The 24,806-nt window shown below is 51.0% G+C and overlaps 1 protein-coding gene and 1 long non-coding RNA gene across 3 annotated transcripts in view; one reads left to right on the plus strand and one right to left on the minus strand.

Moving 5' to 3' along the window:
* AGPAT4 (1-acylglycerol-3-phosphate O-acyltransferase 4) overlaps positions 1–23,768 on the minus strand; it is an 83,412-nt gene extending 59,644 nt beyond the window's left edge. The window contains exon 1 of one of the 2 annotated variants that reach the window (XM_045188961.2): positions 23,639–23,768. The gene's annotated coding sequence lies outside the window, so the exon portion shown is untranslated. Of the gene's footprint in view, positions 1–23,082; positions 23,225–23,638 lie in introns of those variants that run through there. The other variant, XM_024552237.4, reaches the window with a different exon arrangement.
* Positions 15,670–19,016, plus strand: LOC123478869 (uncharacterized). Its single transcript, XR_006654266.3, has 3 exons — positions 15,670–16,077; positions 17,760–17,817; positions 18,292–19,016. It is a non-coding gene; the product is annotated as an uncharacterized lncRNA (long non-coding RNA).
* Positions 23,769–24,806: the final 1,038 nt, after the last annotated feature.

Consider the following 24,806-nt stretch of genomic DNA (forward strand, 5'->3'; position numbering starts at 1 on the left):
TGGCCTGAGACCAGCTCTGGGCCCAGAAGCAGGCGGAAGGCAGAGACCTCACCAGCTGGCACCAAAACCAGAAAAGGAGCACTTTATTCAGTATACCAACCACCTCCTACTCCAGGCCTACCGTTACCAAGGCAACATGGTTGGGACTATGGTGGTCCAGGTCTTCCCACACAGGCCGTGGCCAAGGCGTGTGGTGATGCTGCAGGCAGACTCAAGGTTTAACTCCCCAGTTATGACCTGTGTGACCTTGGGCAAGTGACTCACCCTCTCTGAGCCTCCGTTGCTGTCCCTGTTTAGTGGAGGTAATGATGCCCGCCTCCCAGGAACTCTAGGTGCCCACATGCCCAGGCCATCCTCTCCCATCAGCCACTGTGCCCACGGCCCCCCGCCACGTCGACCATCTTCCCTTCCCAACCTTCCAACGAGTGAGTGGCTCTCAGGGTCAGTTTCTCTTCTTTGTTCTGGTAAGGTTGTTCTCGTTGGGACATTTCTTTTTTTCTGCCATCCACACAAGCCAGGCTGGCCGTGAGCTGAAGCGACTTGGAAGGTCACCGACGTCCAGTCGCAGTTTTAGTTCATTGACTGGGCCCCATTCTGAGTCAACGGCTTCCGAAGGAAGGTGGCCCCAGTTGTCGGTTCTGAGGCTCTCTTCACAACCGGGGCCTCGCCTGTCGGACCCCTGTATAGATCAGGCTGGAGGCGTGAGCTGAGCACACAGTGCCGGCCTGGCTCTTGCCTGGGGGAGAGACACAGGTGGAATGGAGAAGACCCTGAGCTTCGTCACCCTGGGGCCCTGTGCGTGCACCCAGCAGGGCCTCCTGCTAGGGAGTATGGAAACATCCCGGGCCCCTCGGGCACCAAGGCAGCTGTGCCTGAGAGCCAGGTGCTCCGCACTCACTGGAAGCAGTCTGGACTGGGACACTTCTGAGTCGGTGAGGCCAGGCCAGCTTCCAGGGGCAGACAGACATGTGCTCAGGTGTTAGGAAATCTCAGCACCTCAGTTTTTTCATAAAATCTGATCTCTAATATTGCAAAATAAACCAAAGATAGATTATTAAGAAGCCTTTAAAAATGAAGACGGACGGCAAAATTCAAGGCTGTGTTGGCAATTTCCTTAAATTTCTTTTATAACTTATTATTTTCACTTCAGCAGCCATTGGGGGAGGGGTGCCACCCTAATCCTTGCGTACTGGGGGGGCTCTGACCTGAAGCAGGCTCCTGCGTGGCCAAATAGCTGCACAGACCCGGAGACTGGCTGACCAGAGCCACCAAACAGAGGCAGCCAGGCACACTCTCTGCTTCGGTTCTCAGGGGAGTCGGGAAGAGCTCACCAAGCCACGCAGTCTGGCCTCGCCCGCCTCGTCTGTTCTGGTTGACAGCTCCATCAGGAGTGTGACTCCTTACCGCTCAGGTAAAACTCAGGTGAAACACTGCACAGGACAAAGCCCTGTCCGTGAGCAGCATCACCAGCCTGGGACAAAAGGCCAAACCACCAGCGCTGAGCATCAGCGTTCGGCTGTCTCACGTGGCCAAGAAGCAGCAAAGCGATGCTACACCAGGCTTGAAGGCGCAGAACAAAGCCGCCAGGGCGTGGAAGCTCTTCCTGGCGCAAACAGGGGCGTGGGGCTTAAGTTGACAGGGAACGTATTTCCCACGGGCGTGTGTCTGCTGCACCGGGGCCCCTCCTTGGGACCCTAAAAACCACGATTCTACTAGTGGTCAAAGAAGTAACTGCAGAGGGGACGGCTCGGTTCTGAGTCAGCACTCTGCGGCTGACTTTGACCGTCTGTGTTCCATATCAGCGGGATCACTGGACCTCTAGAAGTCTCAGCTTCCTCAGCTGGCAGATAGCCTGGCCCCACAAAGGTGGCGAGAGAGTTCACAGAGGTAAGGGGTGAGCAAGGGCTCTGCAGGGCCGATGCTAAGGCGCCTGGGGCCATTTGCAATCTCATGTCTCAGAAAACGGGAAATGGGGCCACTCACCTGCGTGCTCTCAGCCACAGCACTCTGATTCGCCGACACTCGCCCGGCATTAACACCCTGGGTGCTCCCCCGGGGCCGGAGCGTGGAGGCAGCGCTCTGCTGGCTGGGTCATTACCAACGGCGGTCGCTGTGAGGGTCTGCTCAGAGAGCTACTATGGGGGAAATGGCAGTGGCTTTTCTTCTCCTCCAGCGACTCGGACGCCAGTAACTGGGCTCTCTGCACGCTGGTGGGTCCCTCTCTACCCTCCCCCCTCTCTGTTAAGTGGCCTGGACCCTTGAGTCCCGAGTCCCTGCTATGGCCAACCCTCATTTTCTGGTGAGGGGTGTGGGGAAGGTGAGAGATAAATACGGCTGGATTTTAAATCTTTTATTTTTTTGATTTTCAGAGAGAGATGCCAATGGACCCCGGCAATTTCCCTGACTTGATTCATGCATAATGGGCCTGAAGGGAGACTTATTAGAAAACAAATGACCTCAAATGCTTTCCTGACATGAATCATTTATGGAAGACAGAATTGCTGGCTCTGAGTCCCAAAATAAGTTGACTTATAGGATCCTTGTTTCTCGAGAGGGCTGAAATATGACTGCAGAATACTGAAGTACTCAGAGAGAAAGGATGCTCTGGCGGTCACAGGGACTGGCGATTCCTCGAAGAGTTTCATTAATAACAGCGGCGACAAAACATGAAGCAGGGCCTTCTCTCTCTCTCTCTCTTTTTTTTTTTCCTACTTTAATCACAAAGCTCAGGAAGAGAAGAAGGTGCCTGGGCACAGCAAGGATGTCTTCTATTTCTATGAAGGAGACTCAAGGACAGGGATTTGGGGATTCTTTGACGTTCCAAAGAAACGTCACTAATTCATTGGTAGCTTTATTCATTCATTGTCCAGGAGGCTACCCACTCATCCATCAAGTTAAACGTTCATCGATCTGTATGTATTGTTACAGCTGCACCATCACATTAGACTTCCGAAAGCAAGCGCAGGGCACTCACCGAGCTGCTCTCTGTCCGAGGTGGGTGAGGACCATGCCCCCTAACCCAGAGCACTCACCGAGCATTATTTCCGGGACCCAGATGAATCCCCACCCCTTCCACTTCTTACAGGATAAATAGATGCTCAGTAAATGTTGATTCAATCTGAATCTCTAGATGACCTGATATATTTCATTTCCACACCAATAACTCTGAATTGTCAAAAGCCATCTACCAACGCGACAGCATGAACTAAGAAAATCCTGGATTTCTCGCTCACTACATTACGTAGGGGGCAGGCGACGCACGGGGGTTTCTACGATCGCTCTCTGAGCCTGGCTCACAGTGTCATCAGGCGCCGCACCCCCTGCCACCAGCACTGAAACTGTGTGAGGCAAAGCATCGGACTGGCATGAAAACTCACTAAAATGAAAGCAAATCATGTCCTGAACCCCGAGCAGGGGAGCTCAGATGTTGGTGGGGAAGAATTGATTTTTTGTTTTTATATAAAAATAAAGAATCTTCTATTAAAATACAAATCTGATAGAAATAAAGGAAATTATACTCTCTGTGTAAGTCACAGATATTTTTAAAGGTAATTTCCTCCCCATTATAACAGCATTTCACATTGATTACATAAAATTTGTAAAAGTCTAAAATGTAGAAATGCTAGTACCTGTAATAGCCACTGACATTTTGGGGTTATTTTTTCTCAGTCTTTGGTGAATTCATGGGCCTTGTTTTTTTTTTCTTGGCCAGAAAAGCCATTGCAGAGGTTTTTATTTTTAAATATAGTTGGGATCTTATGTTAAATCAATTTTACATGTCCTTTTCTTAACCTTTAGTGAGATCAGTTTCAATGTGCATATCACAATATCAATATTCTAGTTAGTTACTGGACATGCCATAATTATTACATTATTGCCTTATGATATAAATTGGCTTATTTCTGCAAATAAACAAGTAATGCAATGACTAACAGTTTGAAGCATAAAAAACTTTATTTTTCTTTCTGAATTTTGGGTTATTTCTTTAGAATAAATTCCCAGATACAGGATTTCTGGGTTCAAGGAACAAACATTTTAACACATCAGGTAAATGTTGCCAAATTGCTTTCCAAAAGGTCTGTAGCTGTTTATGTTCTCACCAGCAATATACAATATACGAAAATACCCATCTCTTCACAGTTTGTCGGCGATGAGAATTCTCATTTAGTAAAACAAAAACCAGACTAACTCTTCATATATTAAAAGATGTAGCTCAGTGGATTGAGCATGGACCTGCAAACCAAAGGGTCGCTGGTTTGATTCCTACTCAGGGCACCTGCCTGGGTTTTGGGCAAGGTCCCTAGCAGGGGGCTCACGAGAGGCAACCACACATTGATATTTCTCTCCCTCTCTTTCGCCTTCCCTTCCCCTCTCTCTAAAAATAAATAAATAAAATCTTCAAAAAAAAACCCAGAAGAAAAATTTAAAAAAAGATGTATCTCATTGTTTTAATTTGCATTTTAGGGGTGATAAGCTGGATATTTTAAAACATTTATTGAACTACTGCTTTTTCCTAATCTTTTTATCTTATCTTCTATCTATAAGAATTTAGTATTTATTTGTTATTTATATATCTACTTATAAAATCATCCCTTTTTATCTATCACCCACTACCTCTTGCCCATGGATTCCATGAGCTCATCATATATTAACTGGGATGGCATCTTTCCTATGCATTTAGAGTGACCAATTTTTGCATTTGGTGATTTACTTTTATTTTTAACTTATTGGAGTTTTGAATTATTATGCGGAACTGTGATTTCTTTCGTAAATCAGAGTTAGGAAAGTCTTCTTTCCACCTATATTTCTTGTCCTGCATAAAACTGCTGAACATTCATTCACTTACTTCATCCAGTTCTTCCATAATTTCATTTTTATTTGACCCACCTGACATTTATTTTTGGCCATGATACTCCGGGAGGATCTAAATCGATTTATTTCCAAATACTTAGCCAGCTGTATCCAAGACATGTATTGAAAAATCCTTCCCTACCCCATTTATTCATACTACAATTTCATATATTAAATATTAATAAACGGTGAAGGAGTGAACTGCTCATTTTGTAGATGAAGAAGTTGCACCTGGAGAGTATGGAAACCAGCCCCACTCCCCCAGGTGACCAGGGACAAAGCAAATTACTGCAGAGCTGCGGGCTCTTCCTTCTTGGCCTCCCCCTGGACCCTGTCTCCCCGAGGGCTGTGCGTCGTTGCCGTGGGTTACAGATCGGCCTTTCCCAGTCCCAATTATAGAGCCAGCATCCCTCCGGTGGGGATGCAGACTGCAAGGTGGGCCTTCATTTTCTCTTTTATGAGTGTCCACTCATAAGGATGTCACTAGCTCCAATACCGCCAAAATCTACCTATAGGGTGGTTTCTGCAGAGAGGAAAAGAAGTTCAGGTTGCTAAAGGGACACCTGACTGATTAGAGGTTAGGGAATGGAAGGCCCGCGCAGGGTGGGGACGCTTAGCTGTCTTCTGCCCTGGTGTGTCCCAGGAGCCCCTGGCTGGAGTTCACACACAAACGGACAGACAGCAAAGACTCAGGGGGCCCTGGGACCACTCTTGCTGAACACGCAGGGCGCAGGGAAACCTGAAGGGACAGCAGCCTGTGCCTCCGCTCAGGCAGCGGGGCTGGGAGGACGCCTTCCTTCCCAGGTGTTTGTGTGATTCTCACTTTGGAGACAGTAAATACAGGTCCTACCGTGTGGGCTCCCAGCCTGGAGGAACTCCTCACCAACTCAGCGGGTTCTCTGCGTCTCAATTAAACCAGGCTTTAATTCTGCCTCTGCTTTTAGGCTCTGAGTTCCTTCAGAGTTGGAGACCAACTATATCATACATGAGTGAGAAACAGTGTTGAAGAATTAGAAATGAATAAATAGAAAATAATTACAAATATTAAGAGGAAGCCCTGGCAATTTTGCTCTTTCTAAAAATTCTTCTCTGAGTAAATATTTACGTTGGAATAGAAACACTTGGGAGGGCCAGGAAGGCCGACGATGAGGAGCTATGTTTAGCGACAAACAGATGTTTATGTTACACAGAGACGACAAAAACACACTCGCGCATGAGCCGCCTTTCACAAGCCAGAAAGCGTGTCTCCGTGCGTAGGGAGTGTCCTTGCGGGTCGTTCATCTTGTTTAAGATGTCTGAAAGACTTTAAATGTACAAACCATACTAAATGTTTTACCAGGTTATCTACTTGTGTTTGCTTCATTTTTTTCTCCTGTGTCCTCAGCCCCCGGCATCAGCCCAACCTCATTTTTTTTTAAATATTTTTTTTAATTTATTGATTCGAGAGAGAGAGAGGAAGGGAGAAAGAGAGAGAAATATAGTTTTGTTGTTCCACTTAATTACGCATTCATTGGTTGGTTCTTGTATGTGCCCTGACTGGGGATCGAACCCACAACCCTGGTGTATCGGGTTGCTTCATTTTTTTAAAGAAATAAAAAGTATAGATATTGAAGCCATTTCCCCAATCTGAGGTTGAAATTGATGTGTGTTCTGTGCTTTTATTGTTCTATTGTATGTATATATATTCACAAGCAATATATCATTTTTCTGTTGTAAAGATGTACACAAGTAATATTTAAATTCTTTTTGTGGTTTCCTTTCTACACTCAACACTATGGGTTTTGAAATTTTATGTATGTAGTTGAGTCATTTTACCTGCAGAATGTTAGGGTTTTCTTTTCGTTTCTGTTTTTGGTCTTAATCTCTTAGAATATTGATGCTTAGCATTTAGAACATTTATCCTTTTCCTGGGGTGATGGCCATTGGAACCGGAGTCACTGCCTCTCCCTGACATGTGCACCTCCAGGTTGACTAGCTATTAATCCATTGCTTTTCATGGTTGGACAATTAATACTCTAAGAAAATATTCTGAGTTAGCGTGAAAATGGGAATAATAGCTTTCTTCCTTATGCTTCTCTGTGTTTTCTAATTATTGTGCCAAGAGTATTTACCACTTGGGTAATATCTTTAAGTGAAAAGAAGAGTTCAAATCTTTACACTGGGTTTTCAGATTACTTACACACATTAACGTGCACGACTTGATGTCGACGATGCTCTGATTTACTAGTGAGCCCGCTTTACAGGTAAAGAAACGGAAGCTCAAGGAAGTTCTATGACTTGTTTAGTTGGGTCACTGAGCTGTTTGGTCCGTACCCTCTCCGAGCCTCAGTTGCCTCGTCTACCATTCCCATCAACCAACCTCACCATGCTATTGAGGGTGAAATAAGAGAGCTGATCTGAAACACTAAACAATTATTACAGAAAGTGATTTATATGTATATACAACTCATTGGTTGTCTTTTTTCATGCCTATGTTCTTTATATCTCTGTCAATCTTCTGTACGGAGAAGTAACCAAGTATCGAGGAATATGGGAAAAATACACTCTGACAAAACCTCGAGGGACCACTGCAACTGAGCCTTCCCTGGAAAAGAAGTACAGGTGAGCAAAATGCTTTACTACTGGGAGCCCGACTCCTTTAATCCTTGATCGAAGCATTAGCTTAACAGTAATTTAATTCTTAAAGATCAGTAAACACTGACTCAAATCAGAGAACAAAATAAATGGATTCACTGCTGAAAGCAAATGCTTTTTGGTTTCAGATAACGCTTTTCACAGGACTTCCTAGTTTCTAAGAAAGCAAATCCTGGCAGAGTAGAGAGTTCTGGAAATACAACGCCTCAAAAAAGCTGGTGCCCTCGAACCGTTCAGAAAAAGGTACACACAGCTGAGCACACCGAGCAAACCATTTTCCACTGTTCTGACGGCAGGACAGAGCCAGCCACGGCTGCACACGCTAATCCAAGTACACGTGGTCAGACAGGACACAGCCGTGGTGCCCTCTGATAAAACCCTTCGTAATCACCACTAGCTACGCCGAACCAACAGCTCCTCTGCCAACCACTTCTTCATTCCTTTCCTGTGGTGTCTCACACGTAAAGTTCTCCTGCGTTAATTCTCTAACAGCGTGTTGGTGGAGCTCTGAGCGGCCAAGGGACTTGGATTGGAAAGTCCAAGGCAGCTTTGTGCACTAGCGTTGCTTCCTTAGCCTCAGGGAAGATTTTGGGAAGTGAATGAAAAAACACCCGGCTCTAGCTCCTCGCGTGTGCAACAGAGTGGTCACATGACCCAGAAAGTAATGACCCAAACGAAACAAAAACATGCATTACACTGAACCTTGAATACGAAATGTCCATCACAGCTGTATCCACAATAGCTAAAAGACAGAACAGCCTTACTGCCCCATGGCTGACGCACAGGGAAAGGACCGGTGACATGTGGGTACAGCAGACATTGTTCAGCCACAAAAAGAATGAATCGCTGCTATACACCACAATGGGGATGAACCTCAAAACATCACCCTCCGTGAAAGCAACCACCACGAGGGACCATATAGTGTGTGAAATGTCCAGACCAGGCCGGTCTAGGGGTTGTCCCACGCTGGAGGGGCTGGGGGCCCATCGGGGTGAGAGGTGATGAAAATATTCTAAAAGTAGGAAACGGAGATGCTGGCACAACTCTGATTAGGAATGTATTACAAGTCGCTAAGTTTCACACTTTAAATGGGCGAAATTTTGGCATGGGAATCCTCTCTTATAAAGTGGTTTTCAACAAAACAAGCAAACACCGGGCCCTACAGGAGATAAGGCTGACGCCGTCAGCTGTCAGTCCACGTGTCCACGTTGTAACCACGCCTGCCCAGGCACTGTTGGGAGGAAGGGACTTATCATGGGAAGGAGAACCAGGGGAGCGTCGGCCTGCAGGAAGAAGGCACTGCCCCCTCACCCAGGGAACAGAGCAAGAGGTTGGTGTCTGCCGGGGTGATGTGCGTGCCACCAGAGCACGGTGGGGCCTCCCAAACTGGCACCATCTCCATGGGACGGGGCCACACCTGTGCTCCTAAGCGTAGCCTGTGGGTGAAGGCTGTGCAGACCATTCCCAGGTGGCCCCACAGAACAACGGGAGACTGAGCCCTGGCATGCACACCAGCGGCCTCTCCCGCCGCCATCCAGGGTGATGCAGAGAAAATCTTCCGTGGGTCAAAGGCTTCCCCTTCATGCAGGTTGCTTTTGGTTTCAGGTCACGCACTTCACAGGACTTCCCAGTTTCTGAGAAAGTGAATCTACCTCTGTTTTCCTTTCTTTTGGGCCGTGAGTTTGATTCCTCCGCTTGCGGCCATCGCTCTCAATGCTGCCCACAAAGGCCGTGTTGGCCGCAGCAGACTCACCGGGCTTAAATCTGGATGAGGTTTCAGGACCCAGTTATGTGGAAGAAATGATACCAGACCTGTGGCATCGGCTGCCTTTGATGGCCAAGCAGAGAAGAAGCTAATGAAACCTTCGTGGAGCAGAACCCGGTGTTGTGGGGGTGGCGCCTGGCGGCTTCCCCACCCACCTTACCCCCCAGCCCTGGAGCCAGCATGGCCCGCACACAGCACACATGTACAGAGAAAGTTCGTGAATGAAGTTTGGTGAATTGCCAGAGGCTTCATTTAGTTAATGAGATCAGTGGGGAGGTAAGTAATTGCAGGACGAGAAATGGGTCCATTGGCTTGGCAACATTACAATGTTCATTTTGTGGTTATAAAGCAAATGAGCCGACGGGACGGATATCAGAACTCGAGCTCCCCATGCTCCGGGTCTCCATGTGGGACACGCTCTCCTTTCCCTCCTCCAAGTCACCAACTACTCACACTTACAGCCGCACAGTCAAAACCTCACCTGTCGCACTACCGTCCCGGAGAGCCCTGCGGCCAGGGCTGATGGGTCAGCCGTCTTTGGGCCTCCTCTGAGCCATGACTGTGGAGACCTGTCTCCCCCACGTAGGAGTCTGGGGGTGCAGATAAAGCACCAAAAAAATGGGACTGGTTTCTAACAAGTACTTTGGATCAGGAATAAAACTAGCAAGCTTAAAAATTAGATGAAAGCTGAAAACCAACCAAATATCCATCACCGGTGAATGAATTAAACAAGATGGGGTGGTTCCCCCCAACAAGGGAAGGCTGCTCTGTGAGACAAAGAAACACACAGAGGGGCCTCGAAAATACTGTGCTACATCACAGCCAGGTGCAAAACCCTGCATGCAGAGTCAGTTCACTGAGACGCAGTTCCCATAAAGGGCGAAACCACAGAGACAGAGCATGGATGACTGATGGCCTGGGGCCGGAGGCGCCAGCAAGGAGCCCGTGTGGGGGTGGGAGGTGGGGAGGGAGCTTGTTGGGGTGATGGGAGGACTCAAAACTGGACTTTGGTGACTGGTGCCCAACTGTACAAATTTACCAAAAGTCATTGAACTACATGCTTAAAATGTGTGAATTTTACCATATGCAAAGTATATCCTGATAAAGCTGTCAAAAAAATTAGATGAATGAGTGGAAGAAAAAAGATTTTAAAGACCCGTTGAAATCCCAACGGTAACAAAATATGATAGGTACGATCTTTGAATATTAGGAGCCAATCTAATTTCCTTCACAGATGGTAAAAAGGAACGGGGGCAAGAATAAATGGGAGAGAGATGTGGAATACACAAAGGAAGAGGCGGCTCTAGCACCGTCTTCCATGTGATGGTGGAAGTGCCAAACAAGCCTGTTCTGAGTCCCCTTGGCCAGGAGTCCAGCTGGTCTCCTAACCCTCAGCTTCCTCGTCACATACACAATGAAGCTACGGCACATTCTGTCAAATTTTAGTGAAATAAAACAACCCCTCACTCGGGCATTTTTCCAACTGGCTCATCCAAAAATGGTACCAGCGGAGTGAGGTTAAGCCAACGCAGCATGCCTTGGCTTTGGCGTGTGCCCGCGGGTCCCTGTGAGCATTTCCCAGTCGCTGTGCTGACACACTGGGGCAAAGACCTGCACACCAACACCGAGGCTCCAGGGCTTGCACTTCCCAAGTCTGAGAGACAGGGAGTTTTACCTGTCTCCAGTCTTCCACTGCTTTTCCGATTTCCCCAGGAGATGTCCCAGATCGGACCGACGGTCCACAGAAGAGAGCTTGAAGTCTTTTTTTTTCCTTAAAAAGTGATTGGTCTTGCTGGAATAACGGAAACAATTCCAAAAGGCAGCAATCCCGTCTTCACATTTTGAGATCCTACCCCATTTGGAAACAGATTTCCTGCAAACTGGGTTAGCAGATGTCCCAAATACCCGACGGCAACCCTCTACCATTTTTAGGGTTCTGTTTTCTAAAGGGTTATCTTCTCTGAAGGTAAAATTGATGCCCTTGGTGGGTAGCATGAAACAAACATTTCTATTTGTGTTTTGATTTGAAAAGGCCACTGACATACAGAAAACACACATACACACAGCAGCTGTCTCTTGTCATCGCCGAAGACAGGGCCTGCTCTCTCACGAGGCAGCTTCAGCCTTGGATTTTATTGCCTTTGTATGTTGAGAGATGGTTCTTCTTTCCACCCCCTCCCACCCCAAAAACCGTGGAGAAACCATCCAGTCATTCTTCAGACTAGGTTTTAGTGCGATTTGGTTGAAAAATCACAGGCCTGGAGGTAAGGCCTGGGGAACTAGTTCATAACCAGCTTGATGCACCTGCGAAGGTGCCAGGTCAGCAGCCGGAGCTGCCAGTGGCCCTGGACCACCGTCCTGCAGCCCTCGGGTCCTGCTCTGGAAAAGCTGTGGGGAGTCAGAAGTGGGCCACAGCCCCACACAAGGAGGGTGTTGGTGGACGCTCAGACACTGGCCGGGACTCAGTGCCGTGGCCCCAGGGCAAAGTGAGACTGTGGGCCCTTGTTCAGAAAACTTGAAGGATTTCAAGACAGGGTGCTCGGGACCCCACCCTCATGGCAGGCCCCGTGTGACTGTCCAGCTTGCACGCCTATGACCGCACCCCCACTCAGGGGAGCCTTGACCTCCCCGACGGGCATCCCCCCAATCTATCCCACTCAGGGAGACGGGAAGTACTTTCCAGAAAGTAAACAGGTGTTTGGGAAATGGGTCCGTTGTAATGAAATAGGTCAGAGGCCAGCCCCATCTCAGGCACCTGTGAGCTGCACTCAGCGCTGAGTACGTGGGCTTATCAAGCATTAGACCTCTCTCCTGGCGTCCGTTCCCTGACCTGCCCAGGTGCCCGCTGTGAGACCCCATCACCTGGCACTGGGAACGTCGGGACTGGAAGTCAAGTGCATGCCACGTCACCAAACAGAAACGTCATCTGGGAGGGAGACTCATCTCTAACAGAGGCACCATCTGATGTGGCGGCTTCTCGCCATGATGAGATTCAGGCTTCAGTTGCACTGCCAGTATCACGGGTGACAATCAGTCACTAAGTGTCACTTCTCCTTGCCCTTTCCTCAGGGGAAGACTTTCATTCAGGTGACAGGCATTTACTGGGCACCATGCTGGGCTGTGCAGGCCCCCCAGGAGCCTCGAGGAGCTGCCACGCTGTGGCAAAGGCCGATGGGGAGATGTAAATAAGTGATAAAGTCAGAAGCTAATGCCACTCTCCCACCTGGGAGGGAGAGACACAGTGTGTCTTTAGAAGAAAAAGCGAGGTGTGGGCGCCTGGTGTCACCAGGGCCGGGGTGTGGAGGTGCGGACAGCCTTCTCAGAGAAGGGCACGCTTCTAGGGGTGCTCCCCATGCCCAGATCTGGTCCTCCCTCTGTCCCATCTGCCAGACAGCCTCTCCCCCTCACTCCCAGTGTTAACCTGCCCAGTGTTGTACCCCCGCCTGCACCAGGCTGCTGTCTGCCCCCAAACGGCGAAGTGCCCCTTCCCCTGTCTTCTTGTGGTCCCCTCCCCATTCATAGCTAGGGTCACTGTTACAGAACATCACCACTGTGTGGTAAGGATTACTTCCCGCATGAAGAAACGACATAAAAGATTCAGCACCATACCAAGGCCATATAACATCAATAAATGTTATTTCCCTTCGTGTGTATATCTGCCTTCCCACCAGCCTGAGTTCCTTAAGGAGCTGAAGTGCTTCTCATCTGGTAGCCACAGTGCCCAGTGTAGACTTGGCTGTGGCAGGTGATGAATAAACCCTCATAACATGAATGGCTGGAACGGTCAGTAATGTCCACCACCCTGGTCCAGGGAAACGCTCAGCTCGTGACGCGTTAGTGATGTGACCACGGTGCCGGCGGAATGTAGCTGCTACACGGCACCGCAGCCCAGCATCACCGTTCACGAAGCAGGACTCCATACGGGCAGGTGGGACACTTCCCCTTCCATAGATGCTGCTAATCATGAGATGTCGTCAAACCAGTATTTCACATGGAAAAACGCAGCAACCTCTCCCTCTCTCCTAGGAGCGGATGTGTTGGTCAGAGGTAATCGAAACTTCCAGATTCTTTCTAGCATACCTTTCCATCACACCACTGAAGTAAAATTCAAGAGATATAGAGAAAAACCAACACTAGGGATTAGGGATTTGCTGTAACTGGCTGTACGGTTCTCATTTCCTGAGTCTTTAGCAATGAAGTGGGCCATCCGTTTTCCCTGTACTCCTACGATGCAGAACCTCGAACACTGAGCTCCCAAAGAGTCTGTGTGGTGTACAAGGGTCAGCCCGAACACCTGGGCACAGCCTCAAGAGCCAGAGGGCCAGTTGGCTTCACTAGGCTAAGTGACCCTGGGTGCATTATTTAACCTCAGTCTCATCTGTAAAATGGGTGTAATAATTGTTCCTGCTTCACCGTCTACTCTCATCAGAGAGACGGTCAAGGTAATGGGAGGAGACAGGTCACAAAGAACAGGACCAGCCTGGGCTAATCTGGAGAAGGGCCTCTTCTACAGAGGGGAGGGAAGCCCCAAAAGGTGGGCGACCAGAGAGACCCAAGGAACAGCATCAGTGACACCAACAGAGGCAGAGAGACAGAAGAGAAAAAACAGTCGAGGCAGACAGACTCTCGGGGATGCTGCGTGCCTTGCCCCAGGCCCAGGCCGGCCATTTCGAGATGGTGGACAGGCAGTGGAAGGGCCAGAGGATAAGTCTCTTCTTCCCACAAAGGGTCCCTTAGAGATCATCCTGCTTGGTTTTGTTCTCGAAAATTCCCACAAAAATTTTCCCTTCAGAGAGGACCCCAGCTGTGAAAGGCCTGGAGCCGTGGCCCAAAGCTGCCCCAACAACCAAGCATGGGAAGCCTCTGTTCTGTCTTAAAATGCACATCAATTTTGTGTTACATCACAGCACATCCATGACGCTGGAGTGGGCTGGTCCTGTCCACCCCGCAGCTTGTACACCTGCCGCCCCAGCACCTGCGGGCCGGGTGTGGTGGTTAGAGAACGTGCCTCTGCCCTGGACTCCCTGACCAGGCCGGGAAACCGGGCACAGGACACTTCCCAGTGCAGGGACAGTCCAGACCAGCCCAAGAGGCAGACCCTGGTCCCAAGGAGCCCGAGGTCCCGTGGAGAGGAAGCAGGTGGACGTGGTTGGGGACCGAACCCAGGCTTTGCAACGCACCCCCCGTCCCATCTACACGGCCCGGCACTGAGTGTCCGGAGGAAGAGGCCAGGCAGTCTCCACACTGTCCTTAATGAAAAGGTCCTGAGGCCTTTGAAAAGGACACATGGCTGAGCTGCCAGGCTGCTAACCCTGTCCCCAACCGGACAAGGCAGGCAGGGCCGTGTCCTGGGTGCGGCCGCTCTGAGGAGACAGCAGGTGATGGCCCAGCACCCACGGGACCCAGCCAGACCCCAGCCTTGCACACGAAGCACATTTCCAGAGAGGCACATCCTCCCTGGGGAGAGAGGAAAGCCAGGGGAAAGCTGTTTAAGGCCAGACTGTCTTAAACAGACTGTCTTAGACCACCATTCGGCCGTCGTTTGAGAAGACAGAGGAGTGGGAAAGGGGGGGAGGAAGTCCCCATTCGGCTAAAATTGAAACCAATGTGAATAATGAAATAAGAAGGCCCATTTAAAATCTCTCGGTGGTCCTCTCTCCGTTTCCCCTACTTAAACTTTAACCCTATCATTCCTCTAGAAATGTAGGCCAGACGAGGATTTCAGTGACACCACGACATTTTCATTATATCGTCTGGACTTCCAGAACCTCCAAAATTTCCACAGGATTGGGGGTTCAGATGCATAATTTCTGTGCATTTGGAAGCTACACAAAGTCCTTTTGCCCTAAAAGAACTATGGGAAAGAACGCATCATACCAGAATACACGATGCTTTTAATGTTCTGTACAGTCAAATCACAGCCTGGGTCCCAAGCAGGCATTCCTGGCTCCATGACTTTGGGAAAGCTAGCTAGCCAGGCTGTGCCTGAGTCTCAGGTCAGAGAGAAGATAATTCATTACCGTCTGGGCTGGAGTTAAGACCAGATGAGGTAGGCCAGGGAAGCTCACCTACGTATTAAGTGATGAATGAGAAGCACTGATTAGCATTAAAATGCATGAACGACTACACTATAAAGCATAGTGTACGTGAGCCTTGGGGGAGAATATTACAGAAAAGGAATTTTTTTCTGTCTTTAGTATCCCAGAGGGTCAAAGAGGCCCAGTTCTGTGGTTCTACCTCCAGCAATGCTCACAATTCCCAGACAGATCCCTCTTGCACACCCTCCCCACTCCCCTAATCCCCCCTCCAGCCAGCCGGGGGCCCAGACCACACGCCACACCCCACACTGGCACCAGGCTGACTGGGGTAGGCCTGCCTCCCAGACCAGTAATTCACACAGTCCCAGGAGCAGGCTCACCTGCCCGCCCCTTCCCCACCTGGCCACACTCTCTCAGCACCTGGCCCTCGCTCCTCCCTCCAGTGAGCTCCCGGCTCTCCAGACCTCGCCCAGGGCTGCCCTTCTCTAGAAAGCCTTGCTGAAACCCCAGGCTGGGCAGACAAAAGGCAGCGCAGGACCCAGGCCTCGGGCTGGGAGCTGGGCCTTACCCCAGCTGCAGCCTGTGGGCTGGTCCCAGGGGGCACTTGAAAGGGCCCTCTGCGATGAGGGAGAAGGAGCGCTGGAGACAGAAAGGGAGGGTGGCGCTAACAGGCAAATAAGTAACTAGTCAGACCTGTGCGTGGAGTGCAGACTCTCGGAGAAGGCCTGGGAAACGCGGAGGAAATGAGCAAGTCCCAGCCCTGGCAGGCTCTCACCAGGCTTTCTTCAGGTTTGTGAATCCCTTCCACCAGAGGGAGGGGCTGGTTCCCTGAGAGCCTAGCGGGAAGGGTCTTCGTAAACTGAGTCCCGGAGGGTGGGCTGGGTGCTGACGGACCACCCGCGCCGCCCCCGCTCGCTCCCCACACCCTAGGCCACAAGGAGACTCTCCAAGCAGGTTTTGCCAGCAGGCTTGGCACCAAGTCTTTGAATTCCTCTGGTCACGTATCTGCTCTCTGCTTATCTTAATTATTTTTCAATTCCTATCTCTTTATTAATGTAAATAAATGAATTGCACCTTTGGTTCGGACTTGTCCTTGTAAATCTGCTGAGTGCAAGTTAGTCCTGAGAGTTGGGTCTGCGCGGAGCAGGGAGGGGCCTAACCAGGTGTCGGGCGGATTCCTGGGGTCTGGTGGCATTCCCTGTGGCAGTCGCCCTCAGCAGCTGGGGGTTCGCCCCTCCAGGGGACGTTTGGCAGTGTCTGGGGCGTTTCTGGCTGTCACACCTGGGGTGGGGGAATAGTCCCGGCATCTAGAGAGCAGAGGCCAGGGAAACTGGCAAATGTCCTGCAGTGCCCAGGACGGCGCCACCAACCGAGAACTGTTTGCCCCAAAAGTCAACGGTGCCAAGACTGAGAATTTGCCCTAAGAGAACGTCAACCTGGGAGGACCTGGCTGGGAGGCCATCAGTTTAGGCAAATCTGACTGTGACAGCTTGTGGCCCCCTTTTTTCTAGACTACGGCACCCATTCAGTGCCAGCATGTCCGGGCTGGAAATGGCCTGTGATGAGAGAGGCCTGCCTTCCCGAAGCTCCCAAAGCAGGCCCTGGGGCTGACTATGAAGAGACCCGTCAGACAATGGGAGAGCGTCTAGAAAGAGTGGCTGTTTTATCCAGGATGAGTGGGGTGCAGGGAGACTGTCGGGACAGCAGGGGCCCCGCATCAGAGCCAGGCTACAGGGGGGGTTATACACATTTGCGGAAGGAAGCCCCTCTCTACCTGTCCTGTCAGCCCTGCCCCCTCCATCCCCGGAACAGGAGAGAGGAAAGAGGAGGACTGAGCCAGAACCACTCACAGCTGGCCAGTGGGTGCCCGGGGATTGCACTGGTAGCCCGTGGATGAGGCTGGCAGCTGGGGAGCAGCTGGTCAGGCAGACTCTTTACCCTCTCGTCCGCCCGGTTCACCTCTGCCAGCAGAGAGGCCACAGCTCAGAGGGAGCTGAGGGGGATGGGAAGGGGCCACGCTTCCCTCCTGGGTCCATCCTATCTCCCGTCTCCTTTCGGAGCCCGACAAGGTGAGCGCTGGCTGAGTCGTTGCAGATGGCACTCTGCCGTTACACTCGGTCATGGGTGTGTGGACAATCAACAGCAGGACAGAAAGTCTGACTCTCAACCTGCAGCCTTGGGGACCTACAGCCTTGGGGACCACAGGGAGCCACTCCGGGGTGCCCTCAGGAGGACTTCCCAGCACAGTCCAGTTGGCGGTTAAACGCTGCTGGTGTGAGGACAGCCCACGTTGAATGCAATGGGCTGCTGCCTCCCCGTCCCTCCAGTCTGTCGTCCCAGGGCCCTCTCGCTTTGCCACCACACCGCCAGCAGGCTTGCTGGCAGCAGGACAGCAGAGCTCCTCAGGGCCACCAAGAGGGCAGTACCACCAGCTCTCCCGCACCGTCTAAAAATGCCGCGCTCTCTTCCAGTAATGCCGCTGCTGTCAGAACCGGAGGGGAGGCGGCAAGGGGAGGAGCGGCGTGGCAGGTAGGTGCTCATTATTCCAGAATAGTTGCTGCAGCCTGCTTTGGGCGGGCCCGTGCTGCTGGTCCTGGAGATGGGAGGGCGCGGTGGACCAGAGCGGGGCTCTGGAAGACGACATTCTGGGTTCGCATCCCGGCTGCGACCTCGTATGACACTAGGTGAGTGACTTTCTCCAATCTTTCCTTTCTTTGTCTGTAAACGGAAAGGGGCCGTTGTTTTCACCTGCTCAGGGTGTCATGTGGGTGAAGGGAGGTGACACGTGCGAAGTCTGTGTAACAGACTGGCCCGCAGGGAGCCCTCACTGAAGGTGAGCTGTTCTTGTTCCTGTGTATCCTCCAGGTTGGCGGGTCACCTCCGAGTCTCTGATGGCTTTTGCAGGTTACCTGTCATCGACCAGATGGCGGAATAACCCCCTGAAGGAATTTTAATGTCCAGCTTCCAACTACCATGAAGCTCACAGTGACTCTTCTCTTCTAGGACCCTACACGGAAAGTCCGTGACGTAGTTACTCGGTGTGAGCGAGGTTTGGAGGGGACAGACCTGTGTCAGCCGGAGTCATCTGGAGCAGCTTCGTGCCTAAGGGAGAAGCCGATCTCAACTGAGATCAAAGTAATGAAGAAGAAGGGGAACTTGCCAGACTTTTTCTGGGTTGCCAGGCCAGCCGGGGAGGGCGGTGTTCCAGATGAACTTGGTTGTGTTGCCCATATAATTTCCATTCTACAGGCAGGAGTGCGGCAAAACAATCCTACCAAGAGAAGCTTCGTGAAACTTTTAACGTTCATTATGTTGGGTCATTAGATTCAAGTGTCGAAAGCTCCTTGGCTCTGTCGGACTGAGGCATGGACTTGAGCGCGCTGTGGGCCCTCTAGATCTAAATGACGAGAGGCTATGTGGGAAGCCAATGGGCGTGCCGTTCTGATGAGGGTGGCAGGTGCCCTGTGACGTGTGTGGCACTTTGCGCTCCTCTGGAGGGAACTGCAGTCCCACGGAAGTCCAGGAAGGGTTATCTTGCTCAGCTTGTACTTCTCAGGAACAGAACGCTCGAGCCTCCTGGCCTCTAATCCTCCATGTCTCCAGGGCCAGAAATCCCTCTTCTTCCCTTAGTTCATCAACAAATGTTTACTGACACTGGCCACAAGCTCGACCAATTCGGAAGACAGAAGACAATTCGAAGATGGACAATGGCCCACTGCGAACCGCTCTCTCCCTCCCTGCCCAGCACGATCTCTGTACCGAATTATTTAATAATAAGGGACGCATCGTGCCATCGGGCAAAGAAACGTCTCTGTCGGAAACAGCACCCCTGGTTTAAGGGGCTGTTTCTTCACCTATCTCCCCGCTAGTTTCTGGGGTTCTTTAGGGGAGAAATAGTTTCTTTCCTATTCGTGTCTATGTCCATAATATGTAGCGCCCGACACAGGATACTCAGTATCTTCTGTTGAGGGAAGGAATAAATGCGGGTGAACAGATGATGACTGTGAATGAATGAATGCACGAATGAATGAATGAAGGGTGACGTAAAGGTAGGACTGAGGGTCAAAGGAAGCAGAGCAACCCAGACTAGGGTAACAAAACGAAATGGAAACAGGGAGAAAATCTTTGTGGAGCAAGAGCGCTTCTTGAAAAATAGAGGAGGGCAGGTAAAGGTACATTGTTCCCAGATAACGGATAACGCTCACCAAAAATTGTTCTTGTTTTACAGCATTTCCTCTTACTCCGTCCTCCATGAAAAGAACATGGAGGTCAGCCCATCACAGTATCTCCCTTAAAATCCTTCGGATGGCTGAAAACAGCAGCCGCTTATACCGTATCTGCTTTTGCTCTTGGGTGTCCACAGCCCTTAGCCAATCACAAATGCCCCATACACATGGTTCACCGATCATTGGTTGAGGCTCCCTCTTCCCACGGCTTAGCGGTGACCCTCCCCGGCCCACCCCCACGCCCAGCCTCAGGGCTCCGAAGCTCGCTTTCCCAGCTGCTCCCGTCTCAGGTGAAGGTTACTGAGTCAGCGCAGCCCAGGCTGTGGGTGATGGTGATGATGACTGAGCTGGGCTTGCTCACCTGTGCTTCTCCAAACACTCAGGTGCCAAGAACCACTCAGAACCGTGAACGCAGCACCTTCCCATACCCATTACACCTTCTTTTCAGAATATAGCGGATCACGCAAAATGCAGTAAATTTGCCAAACGCTCACCTGAGCGCCCCACAATTTAATGGGAGGGCAATGGAGGTCTGACTACAATGACGTGGGTGCATGTGGGGTTCCCTCCCTCAAATTTCTTACTTGTTTAAAGTCTGATTTTAGTACAGCCTTTACCCCTTGAGCTTCCACTCAAGAATACTAGATTAGGAAGGATTCTGCCTCCTCCTCACATTGCCTTTTTTCTACCCATTTCGTTCTGATTAAAACAAAATTCTGTCCCTGATCTATGTCTACTAGTTCTTTCCACCAACACACAGTATACCTGCCCCATTTCCACACTACACATGGATTTCTCCCTGCTTGGGACAAGAACCTCCAACCAGGACCCGTCTCTCAGCACCCACCGCTGTCCTCTGGGATACCTACGCCTTCTTCCCCTTGAACTGTCTGTCTCCTCTCCTTCCAACCTTCAGCATCGTCATCTTCCTAATGTTCTTCTCGGACTAATTGCCTCCTGTTTTCTCATCCCCCTCTTGCCTTGCCTCCTTCTCTGTCTCTGTGCTCACCTACACAGGCTGTCAGCCCTGCTTGGTGGGTTTAAACTTGAGACCACAGACAACAACTTCTGTTGAATAACTTCTTCACAAAATTCCCAGCACCCACTTCGGAGCCTTGCAGACAGTGGGATCCCAATACAAGGGTGACTGGCCCCAACTACAGCGGTGATTCCCTTAGCATCACCTCTATCCAGCCTTTCCTAAGACCCTGAACTTGGCTTTGCATCTTAGTTCCGTTGACCTTCCCCAGGCCAAGGCTGCTAATTATGGTTTTAACCTCTACTTAGGGTCCAATTATAGGACAGTTGTTTTATTTTTACTTTTGGCTGTGCTTCCAAATGATTCTTGCTACTTTTCCTGGAGCTCCATCCCATAAGGCTTTCCGTTGCGCAGCTCCTAGGTCTGGAAACCCCTGCACACAGCTCAGACTCGAACTTGCACTCTGTCCACCAGCTCTGAAGGGCCCTACAGGGGACCCGCAGCCTCGAGGACCAGAAGCTGCAGCATCACTGCCCGTAGACTCTTCGCAAACATCGAAAGCCCACCATCCGACTGTTCAGGAACAAACACGCGCTTTTAGAAACCAGTGTGCTCCTTTTCACGGCTTCTCTATGCTCTCCGCCCTTTAACTAGCTGTCCTGCTCCAACCCCACTAGTTCAGGTCAGTTCTGGGCTGTGCTAGTCAGGCCCCGCCTTCAGATCACTGTTGTATCTGATACACTGAAGACCTCTTGCACCCGAATGAGTTTTAAAAGTCACATCTAATAACAGGGTTAGATCTGGGCGAGCAGAACCTCCTGAAAACCACTCCTGCGTCCTGCTTCACGTGGAGGGGTTGCTCCGAGGTTGCTGGGCCATGCCTTTGGCTTCGGCAACGGGAAGGCACCGTGAGCGCTAAGCGACCTTCATCAATCTTTACCCAAAGTTACAGATAATTTTAAGAATCAAGTGTGAGATTGGTGCTGATAGAGCTAATAAAGGCTAATTTGGTAATTTGGAAATGTTCGATAATGGACCTCATGCTTTTAAGGGACACTTCCTAGACTGTAGGAATAAAAATGCCGGCCGGACTCCTCCCACCTGTTAACAGGCCCCTGTGGATTGTGTCTTTCCAGCGTGTGTGCCCCTCGATTCTAATCACAGTTAACTTTGCTTTTCACCAGACGGGTGACGCTTTCCTGTCACGTTTTCTACGTTTCCTGCAAATCCACTCTTTCTCTCCCCATTGAGGGCATTAACAAGATTCTGTAGTTTTGACTTAGGACTCTTGATTGGCCCCTGTTGTCCCCACCCACTTAAACACACACATACACCCTCTGCACACACTGTCACACACCCACACGACACCCAGACACACGTACCCACGTGTACACACACCTACACACGCTCACTGGGTCTGTCATCTCACGATTCTTTCCTTCCAACTGAGGCCGCTGGACTAACCATCACAGATGGGTTAACCCTTTCCCAGTTTTGGTAAAGAGAAGGGCTATGCACCTACCAGTAAGGAGAGGGGACATTGGGGGGCGGTGGGGTGAGATCCATGCAAGGCAGGGGAACTCAGCACCCTGCTGGCCGGTGCCATTTCTCGCTCCTCCTATTTGCTGAACTTGAGATGCGGCGCTACATAAGTGCAGAGCAGAGCCCAGATCCCAGCCTTCCATCATGCAGACTTTGCTGCGAACCTGAGCAGACACTAGTACCACGTCTTTCAGGGCTCATCCTCAAACCCCTCCTAAAACTTTTTCCCAGGGCCTGGCCTCCTATAAAGCAGTGAGCGCTTTTCCCCACCCCCTTGGTCTGACCACAGCATAAACATCACGTCTGGGACCTGTGTATGGTTTCTTAAAAAAGACCAGAAACTGAAGACGTACACAAACATCAAACCACTCCTTTTCTAATTCCTAGATATGATGCAGAAATTCATAGGCCGAAAATTCAGCAAATAAAGAGGCATTGCCGATGTCTGTTTCCTTGACAACTCCCCTCCCCCAGCCCGGCTGTGATAGGGAAAAACCAAAATGAAAGTGAGGAGGGGTAGCTCAGAGCCACGCTGGACGTCCGCCAGCCCCGGCCCGAACCACCGGCGCACCACGCATGCATCCATTTAGGCCGGGGCTGCGTTTTGTGTAGTATTTTTGTGGTTGCCATAGAAACGCCCGAGAGGGAAGAACATGTTGCATGACACAAAAGAGACCGATAGGTAACGGGCACCTTCTCCCAGCTGCACCTATTGCAGAAGAAAATGCTGGAGGCCGAGGGGGTCGGCGGGGCGGGGGCGCACGGAGGAGAGGCGCGGGTCGCCGTCGCCTGGGGGAAGGCGGGCTCGCCCAGCTGAGCACAAAGGAAGGGACCTCCGGCGGCAGCGAGCCCCTCTGCCTCCCGGGCCGCCCGCCGTGCTCCCGCGGTCGCCTGCCTGGCGTCCTGCTGGGTCGGTACCTACCCCTTCCAGAGGGTTTCAGGAAATCCAGCCCCCGAGCGGGCGAGGGGCCGGGAGAGGGACGCGGACAGCGACCCGCCACGCCCCGAGGGGAAGTCGCGGGGAGGGAGCCCGCGAGCCACACGTACCTCCGTCCCGGCAGCCCGGACACATGGGCTGGGGAGAGACCAGAGACTGCACGGGAGCCGGCTGGGCGGCAGGGACTGCCACTAGTTTGTAGGAGCTGTAAGTCCGCCAGCGCTGGAAAGAAAAGGCGAGACTCCACCCAGGGGTGGGCCCTGCGCGGGGAAAAAAGTGGTCCTCGGCTGACGTCTCTCCCCACCCCATGTCACTTCCTTTTAAAGCGGCGATCGCGCCGTTTCGGGGAGGGAAGAGGCGCGCCGGCGGGGCGTGAGTCACCCCGGGCCCCGCGGAGGAGCGCGCCCCGGCTCCGGCCGGCTGGGCGTTTGCAATCTCGGCCGGAGAACCCGCGGAATCCTAGACAAAGCCCGCTCCGTGGCTTCTCTGCTCCCGCGGCGTCTCCCAAATCCTGTTGCATCCCGGGCCCAAAGGGCTCCTCCGAGCTCGGCGCCGGCAGACGCCAGCCTGCCTGCGCCCCCGAGCTGCCTCCCGTTTATGCAGCGGGGACGCGATCGGTTTGTCGTGCAAAATACCTGCAACTTGAAAATGCCCCCCACCCCTCACCTCTCGAGCGCTGCGCTGGAAGGAGGTTGCATTCCACTGTGAAGAGCCTCCAGGCGCCTCCAGCAGCGTACTCCTGAAAACTCGGGAGGTCTGAGATGCTGAGAACTGGGGACGAGCGGCCTGGCGGCGGATGCACTTTCTCCCCGCGCGGCAGCCGCCAGGTCGGTTCCCGCGCACACGCGCGTGCACAGGCACGTGTCCCTCACATGCAGCGCGTGCCAGGGGGTCCGGGCACAGCTGTATAACAAAACAGTGTCTTCATAACTTTAAAACTCCAGGAGGGCCAGGTCTCTAACATTCCTTGGAAAAAGGTCATTTCACTCTCCAAAGAGTCAAGATGTATTTTTAAAATATTTTTTTAAGTTTTCAATTACAGTTAACATAAAATACATTAGTTCCAGGTGTATAATACAGTGGTTGGACATTTACATAACTCGTGAAGTGACCACCCCAAAAAGGCTAAGCACCCCCCTGGCGCCGCACACACTTATTACAATAGTATTGGTTATATTCTTCACGCTGTATCTTACTTACAGCGTCCGACTGTTTTTGTAGTCAGACGTCCGCCCATCAGAAATGATCACTATTAGAACCAGAGTCACAAATAATATTTGAGTGTTTGCAGGTGTCCTCTGTGTTCATCTTTGTTCTTTGGGTGTTCACAGTTTACAGGAGAAAATCAAATGTTCAAAAACAACACGAACACATTGCAGAATTATTAACAGCTCCAAAAGTGTTAAAACAAAAGCAAACCAACCAACCAACCAGTGTGCCCTGAGACAGAGAGGATGGAGAGAGTGGCTTTGGTTATGATGGAAGGAGAGGCGTTTGTAACTCCCGGAACACGGTTAGGGGGTGAGGACCGAGGGTTTCTGAGGCAGAAGAAGGGACCCGCACAGAAAACGCAGCAGGGGCCGTGGGTTACTTTAACATCCACGTGAATGCAAGCTGGACAAGACAGAAATGCTTGTCAAAGGTGTTCCCAGAGCAAAGGTGTTTCTTGCACCCGATGCCGTTTTGTGTCCCCTCACAGAAGTTTTCAAATTATGTTTTAAAATCCATTTGTTCCTAGCACTGTGGAAACTTGCAAAGGTTTTTCCAAGTACCACTCAATAGGGTGAGACCAATTGTTTTTCATGTTTGAATGTTGAATGGAAATTTGTTTCAA

Source organism: Desmodus rotundus, chromosome 11 (assembly GCF_022682495.2).
Source record: "Desmodus rotundus isolate HL8 chromosome 11, HLdesRot8A.1, whole genome shotgun sequence".
Classification (NCBI taxonomy): Eukaryota; Metazoa; Chordata; class Mammalia; order Chiroptera; family Phyllostomidae; genus Desmodus; species Desmodus rotundus.